General features: G+C 38.0%; 1 long non-coding RNA gene across 1 annotated transcript; it reads right to left on the bottom strand.

Moving 5' to 3' along the window:
* Window positions 1-665: 665 nt before the first annotated feature.
* On the bottom strand, window positions 666-3,913 carry LOC308097145. The gene is made up of 3 exons (XR_013934189.1): window positions 3,800-3,913; window positions 875-984; window positions 666-785 (listed from the first exon to the last, which is right to left on the bottom strand). It is a non-coding gene; the product is annotated as an uncharacterized lncRNA (long non-coding RNA).
* Window positions 3,914-8,518: the final 4,605 nt, after the last annotated feature.

Below are 8,518 nucleotides of genomic sequence, written 5' to 3'. Positions count from 1 at the left end.
ATCTACTCCTCTTGAGTAGACACTCAGTCTAGGTGCCAGCACAGGATACTGTTACATTTTGGAAGTGTGTATAGAAAGTCATTGTGATTAATGAAACAACAATGAAGAAAATATGTACTTTACGGTGCATACATGAACATTTAATATAACTTAAATATAAACTACAGCACACTGTATAATGATACAGTAATAATGCACCCATTATTCCCATTTCAGCACTTCTGAATATAAAACCCCTCAAAGCTAACTGTGCCTTTTTGGACTGACAATGATGCACGGAAATTGTGGCGCTTCCTGTCTGCTATTTGTATTCTTCATTGACAGGACTGTGTGTTAATTTTAGCCACATCATCTCACAACTGTGCCTGTTCCACTTCCTAAATCTTAATCTCTCCCAGGGAAGATGCCCAGGCAGTTCCCTTGATGTTGTTGAAATGGAACCTGCATATCCCACAAAAGCACAAACACATACTGTATGCCAGCTCTTTGCTGACAAATTGCATACAAAACACTATTAATGTGTAGGTTTCTTCCACATATTATATACCTTTTTTGCACGTTGTGTTGTGCACCAAAATTAGCCGATCTACTAGCTCACAAAAGCTTGTTGTATTGTATTTTCGGTGGGCAACATTGATGTGCAATTAATAAAAAAATAGGCTTACCTGCAAAAGAAGTTTGACTAATCAACAGCTGAGTGCTGTATTGAGACACCATGTTTGTGCTTTATTAAGAATTCTGTGGCACTTGCCGTTTACATCAGGTGATGCAACACCTCATTGTATCTGTAAAAAGAGAAAGTAATCAATTGTTTTGCAGAAAGTAATTACAAAGTTAAATAAGTGTTTTGTTGTTTCCACCATAATTATCATACCATATTTTTTTGATAGGAGTAAACATATTCGCATTTCCTTTGACAATGTATCTCAGGACTCTCAGAGCAAATCAGCTCCTTAATTGATCCCAGTCATGGAGGTTTGGGACCTTGATGTAAAAAGATAGCAGGCAATCAGGCATACACCCATAGGCATACACCCCATAATGAATGATTAGTACAATCCAGTTTCATTACAGTGTCACAATAGCATTATCTTAAAGGTAGGGTAAGTGATTTGCTTTGGTTAAAATAAGTGTTAAATAGCTCTATATTCTGATAGTACTCATTGCTATAGAGTGTTTGTTCAGTATTAGGAGTCTCCTTGTCTCTCCACCTCTTTATTAAACAGAAAATGCATTTTCGTTTCAATTTCAGTTTCATTTCCAATTTTATCCAACCAGGACAGAGAACTCAATCAGGATACAGATTAAACAAGTGAAATTGGAAGTGATGACACTAAGAAATGAGCAGACAAAATTGGAACTGGAACACTATACAAATTAATCTTAAAATGGGTACTTTCTCCTGATTGGCTGAGATTTTGACACCTACCGAAAAATGTATTTTCTGTTTATTAAAGAGCTGGAGAGACAGGGAGACATCTGTTACTGAAAAAACACTCTATAGCAATGATTACTATCAGAATATAGTATTTTAACCTTTTAACAAAATACTTTTTGTTTTAACCAAAAAATATCACTTACCCTACCTTTAATGCTTAATAATATAATAAATTGGGTAATATTACAATTATTCTTTCCAAGAATACTCGTTGAATCTTTCTACAACACCTAAATGAAATGATCATGTTGTAGCTCAGGACCTAAAACCGCTGAATTGCGCCATCTCGTGTTGAGTGGGAGTAACGGTTTGGAGGGTTTGTTTACATCAGTAATAATATAAAGTGCGCATCACATAGAAACCTCTGGAGTCCAGGCCATGACACAGCAGGCACTACAAGAGAGAACTAGTCAAAGTTACTCACATTACTGAAAGTAATAAAGTAATGACACAGGTTTAATACAACCTGTAGGCCTACGACGTTTTGAACAAGAGAGAAAAACAATCATTACATAATCTATCGTTCATGAACGACGTAGAACCAGTGGTGTAAAAAGTACTACATATTTTTTTACTTAAGTAAAAGTATCAATACTGCCATGTGGAAATACTCCGTTACAAGTAAAAGTCCTGAATAAAAATTCACTCGAGTAAAAGTACAAAGGTATTGGTATCAAAATATACTTAAAGTACAAAAGTAAAAGTACTCATTATGCAGTATGTCCCGGCCATTTCACACGTTTTCAAATGTCTTGATGTTTAAAGATCTTTTGAAAATAGCAGATCTACAAGATCACTATCATGATGCATTGTGATCTTGTAGATCGGCTATTTTCAAATGGCCGAAATGTATATAGGGCTTTTAGTGGTTAATGTATGTTTTGTAATAATAATCAAAATCTACAAAGTAACTAGTAACTAAAGTTTTCAAATAATTGTAGTGGAGTAAAAGTATAATATTTGCCTCTGAGATGTAGTGAGTACTTGAGTAAATGTACTTAGTTACTTTACATCACTGCGTAGAACAAGATAGGCCTCATATAGTAATTACATTTACAATTCATCTGACATCTGACAAGTGGGCATACACTGGAATTAGCTATCGTTTCAATGTATTTTAAGTTAAGAATAAAAAAAAGCCCAACCGTCACAAATTATAAAATATTGTGGGGGGAAAAATTCCAATACAATTTTAATCCCTCTGAACGTAGTCTTGAAACTTTTATTTCTGAAGCCCTCCAGCCAGCCAGTGTTTAGGCTATAGACCATCATCCCACACAATCGAATAAACAAAGTGTATTGTTTCAACTATTTATCAATAAATTAAATACATACAATATGTGATATGGGGGGGAAAGGCTACCCGATTCGGCACTACTAAACTTATTTAGTAGTATTTCCAGTTTTCAGTATTTTTTTTTACTCCACTACATCTCAGAGGCAAATATTATACTTTTACTCCACTACAATTATTTGAAAACTTTAGTTATTAGTTACTTTGTAGATTTAGATTATTATTACAAAACATGCATTACCACTTCAGCCCTACATTTGAAAATAGCCGATCTGTTACTTTCAATTGTAACAGAGTATTTCTACATTGCAGTAGCCTATTGATACTTTTACTTAAGTAAAACATTTGAGTACTTTTTCCACCACTGCTCACAGGGTCAAATTGAACTGCGCAACATCTTCATGAGCGACACATTCTTTGTGAGCCTCGCACGCAGCATCCATCTCCTCTCCCCTCCCCTCCCCTCCCCTCCCCTCCCCTCCCCTCTCCTCTCCTCTCCTCTCCTCTCCTCTCCATCCCTCCCTGGCCCTGCTGTCCTCTCAGTCCGTCTCTGTAGTAGTACAACAACATTAACCTGTGGTAGTATTGAATTGTTTAATAATAAAGAAAAGTTATATACCAAATCAAATAAGTTTAAATTGCCAACCCCGAAACGTAAGGGGAACAATTTTAATGATAATAGCCTGCCCTACCATGCTGACTAAATCATGGTCAATCGTACAGAACAGAATATGATGAGGATAGGTGGTTTAATATAAAGGAAATTAACTTCAGTTCCATCAGGACAGCCAAGCCAACGGTTTTCCATGGTGAAGTGTGCCCATGCAATGCAACTGATGGAAATGACCAGATCCTTGTGGAATGGAGAGGATGACCTGCATCTCTTGTGATCTCTTTTAACTGTAAGCCTAGATCCGAAAAAATAGCAGATCTACGAGCTCACAGTGCGAGTTGTGGATCGGCTATTTTCTGGTGCATGACACTGGGACGCAACTGCGCATAAATCACGTTTTAAGTCTTAATTCCAACCCCTAAACTCGTGGAAGGGAGAGGAGGACTACACTTACCTGCTGCAACGCGTCTCTGATGAATCCATCCAGGACCACCGCTGCTGCACCACCAACCCTTTTACCCTGCCATAACATAGCATCATTCTCTGATCAATTCAGGACTGTCCCTGCCAGTGTTGCCAGGTTCTGTGAGACAAATAAGCAACCAGGTCTATGAAAACAAGCCCAAAATAACCCCTTGTGAGATTGTAGATCTGCTATTGACATTTTTAAATATTTTTTAAAACATTTTTAACGACACAAATCACTTTAGAAACAAGCCCAAAAACCACAACTACCAATAATTTACAAGCAACTTTACAGAAAAATAAGCCCAAAGTCGCTTATAATAAGCAGACATGGCAACACGGGTCCCTGCCTGGTATCCGTCGACATTTTTGCATGTTGTCCACACCAAAGCCCCGCCCACACTCACACACCCCCGTTCTTTGATTGGTCGTTGCGCTAAAATGTGTTGAATTGCGTCGACAGAGTCACGTGCTTTTGACGCATGTTTACAAACAGATGCAGCGCCCCCTAGCGAGTAGTGGATACAACATGTTATTGTCAAATCTGCAGGCACACACACACACACGCACACGCGCGCGCGCACACACACACACACACACACACACACACACACACACACACACACACACACACACACACACACACACACACACACACACACACACACACACACGGCCTATACATCATTCTGTATATAATATATTTATAGGCTACATATTATATCATATTTTCTGCAAATATGTTTTGTAGTTCTGCATTATTGTATCGTATGCATTGGTTGTCTGCAAAAAAAAAGCCATGGCAAGTTATCATTTACAAAATTAGATTGTTCTCATACATTCTGATGATTCTGATGCTGCATTGTTCCAAATAACACTGAGCATGCATAGAAATATGTTCAACTTTGCCCCTGAAATGTCATTAGGTAGTAGCCACAGCAGGGGGCGTCCTAACCCAAGCATATTACAAACGAACCATCAGTTGCTGTATTTTGGTTCCTCATCATATCATTTCCCCTCATAATTCATTGTACCATATGTGTATATACCTTGAAGACTATTATGGCCCCTCTTCTCTTCAGAGACTTTGTTTACATTAGAACTATCTATGGACAGTTTGTGACTCCATTATATGATGCTAAACTAAAATATATAAAGGAAGATATATGACTGAGTTAAATTGGAGGGATTATAATTTATTTATGAGTGCAGCAAACAAGCAAGCTTATCAGTTAAAATCTGTAGGCTACTGCAGTAGGCTACAACTCATTGCTCAGGCAGCCATGCTCTGCAGGGATAGTAGAACATGTGCTCTGTGACATATTTTATATTTCTGCATTTTGTTCTCTTGCACTTTATAACATGGTTTTGAAAAAGTTGTTGTTATCTCAAACCAATTTAAGATTCTGTCATGCATTCATACATAGTGGAAAGGCAGGACCTTGTGTGTGTGCTCTGAATTAAATGGGGGGAAAAACAGCATCACATTTTATGCACAAAATTGATTAGACATGGAATCCTGGGTCAGCAATGTGTCACAAGGCAGTTTCGTGAGAAGTTAGTTATGTGCCGAGGGCTAGACTTTGGCGGGACTGGCCGATGGGACAGGACCGGGTGGGTGTGTCAGGGCACTCCCTGATGAGTGCACATCAGTCACTGGGGCCCCATATTTTGCCTTATGAATGGCCCCTCCCTTAATGTGGATCTCATCATTGAAGCAGAGGAGCACATTCCTGCTGGGTTTTCCCATGATGCATGTTGTTTTGATAAAATGAACAGTAACTGTATAGCACAGGACCCATTGGTATGGATCATGACTGAGTAAATATACATTTTCCCCCATTTCATATAATTTAAAAATATATCATGTCAAAAGATTTAAAAAAAAAGAAACAAAAAGAAGCAAACATTTTTCAAAATAATTTCATACATTTTCAAAAAATCAAAGACATTCCAATAAATAAATAAAACTTTTAGTGTAGTGAAAATAGCAGATCTACAAGCTCACAACACGTTACATCGCCCACACTTTGTGAGCTTGTAGATCTGCTATTTTTACTAGTTTGGGTCCCGGGGAGATATAACATCTTTCTTCTGGATCTCGAGCTGAAAAAGTTTGGGAACTACTCTGGGGCCTCTCCTCATTCTTCACATGTTGTGCATTGTGTGATGTCATGTGTAAATGTGTTCATGTGCACACATACTGTACTGTTGTACACAGTGCGTGTTTTAGAAGCCTAAATTCCTCATTGTTAATTTGGCCATTTGTAACTCCGGGAGTGTACAAAATGAACCAAATGGACGCTAGTGGGTCCTTACGGGTCCAACACACATGTGCCCCCACACTCATCTGAGCCATCTGAGCAGCCATCTGCTAGGCAGTAAAAGTCATTTCCCCTTCCCCAGGAATCAGAAAATACTCCCTTTCCCTTAATGATAACTCGATATAGGTGAAATTATGATTAGGGTCCAACAGTTAATTGAACAAATAAATTTGATTGAAAAATAATACATTTTGAGAAAATATTTTTTTTAAATGCTAAAAAATAGCAGATCTACACGCTCACAAACTGTAACGCATGTAATTAAGCTATTTTCGCTATTTTTATTCGAGTCGACACCGTTGTACAACTAAGTATAAAATTGTTCTTAAATATATATATTATATGTATATATTTAGATATTTCACTCTCAAATTAATTTTATCATCTACTCAGGCTTTTGGGAGCACCCCGGACAGTTTTTAAGTTGCTTGATTCAGTATTTAGACATTTGATATTAATTTTATCAGACACGCCCCCTTCCTAGACAAACCCATTGTAACTTCAAAATCCATTTTAACCATGTTAGATTCATCAGAAACACCCGTCCTTGGTTCTGGTGACTGATATTGTCCTTCTAATACGTGTCCTTCAATTACTTTTTTCATTTACTTTTAATATCTTTTTGGGAAAATTAGAAAAATTAAATACATGAAAAAAGTAATTAAAAAAAAAACGTATTAGGAGGTCAGGGTGAGTCACCAGAACCAAGGACGTGTGTTTTTGATTAATCTAACATGTTAATAATGGAGTTTGAAGTTATAATGGGTTTGTATAGGAAGGGGGCGTGTCTGATAAAAGGAATATCAAATACAGTGTATCTAAATACTGAATCAAGCAGCTTAAAAACTGTCTGGGGGGCTCACAAAAGCCTGAGTAGACGATAAAATTAACCAATTTCTTTTTGAAAGTGAAATATTCCTCAAATCTAATTTTGTTATCAAATCGTTGATATACGTGGTTTAAATCGCTTCTCGATTATTTAATTAATCAAAAATAGTTGCAGCCCTAATTATAATCCATAGTTATTACCCACCTACCAGCATCCACAGATGTTTACACCAGCTTGCAACTTGGTTTGTCCTTGTCTGACCATCTTGCTGAGAAGTGGGCCTGCTTTGTATGAGTCTTATGACTCTAGCTGAGCCATTTCTTTTAGTGATTTACTCTACAGAGCAACCAGTCAGATATTGTACATTGTGGTGCGGTATATTTTGTACTCTTGTTTATTGTCCTCCACAATTATGATGCTTATGTAGAAAGCATGGCTTTCTCCCCCTTTCTCCGCCAAGGCAAGACTTGAGCATGCAGCCAGTTCTCCAATCATTGCTCTGGCTCTGAGGATATCCCTTCAACTCGACCGCCAATGTTCACCCAGCCCATTAACTAGTGTCTTAGGGATTGGGAATATGAGTCTATTTATTGGGTGTCTGTTTGACTTGGTTTCTACTTTCTTGTACCTTTTAAAGAGATTTATAAGTAGCCATGATACTGTGCTTTTTTGTTGAACATTTTCAGCAGCCATAATGAGATGCAATCATTTTCATTCGAGTGTAATGTCAAGCTTGGTGTTTATGGGCTGTCATTGTGTCTTCTTTAATGTACATACATTCTCGCTTTTCCGTGCTTGGGAAAAGAACATCCAGCAGGGAGAAAAACCTGTAAGTGTCCCATGGACATACGTATTATTTCAGTGGATAGACCTGTTAGCAGAGGTTATCCTGTGCTGCCTTACAGAGGTCACATTGTTTGACTGTCTTGTTGAGAGCCAAGCATCCAGTCAGTGTAATGTTAGAGTGAGGAAGGAAGTTGGTAAACATTCCCAGTCCATAGCCTCCTTATAGGAAAATTCTGAAGAGGACAGAAGTAATGGAAGGCATGACTTACTGCGGACAAAACAGTTGGGGGTACATGAAGCAGGGTATTACTTAATGGTTAAGATTGTGTAGGAATGTGTTCTTCCTTCATCAGTGACACTAAAACCTCATTTATCGTCTGGCAAGCGTACAAGAAAGTCAAATCTTCTAACCGGATGCTAACCAATTCAAATTTAGCTCATTCAAATTAAGAACATTTCCAAAGTTGCTCTGGTTGAACGAACACACATGTACGTCAGAATTTATAATCTCATACTTAACACCAGTTATGTCTCTGATTCAAAGTAGTTGTTTTTTGTTGAGAATTTAAGCACTGCTAATATCCACTACTCCCCACCTCAACGTTCCCCCCTTGTATTATCTCACCATCAACATGGGGGGAGACAGGGCGCGTCTTGGCACTTAGAAGGAAAACATGACGTATTTCATGGCAGCTGAGGCTATGCCGAATTGGGGACCCGCCCCACAGTTAAAACAACCAGCTGAGATGTGTTCATAAACTCTGACTCC

The sequence above is a fragment of the Gymnoscopelus braueri genome (assembly GCF_963280865.1).
Source record: "Gymnoscopelus braueri genome assembly, chromosome: 12".
NCBI lineage: Eukaryota > Metazoa > Chordata > Actinopteri > Myctophiformes > Myctophidae > Gymnoscopelus > Gymnoscopelus braueri.
This window is presented reverse-complemented; position numbering and strand designations above follow the sequence as displayed.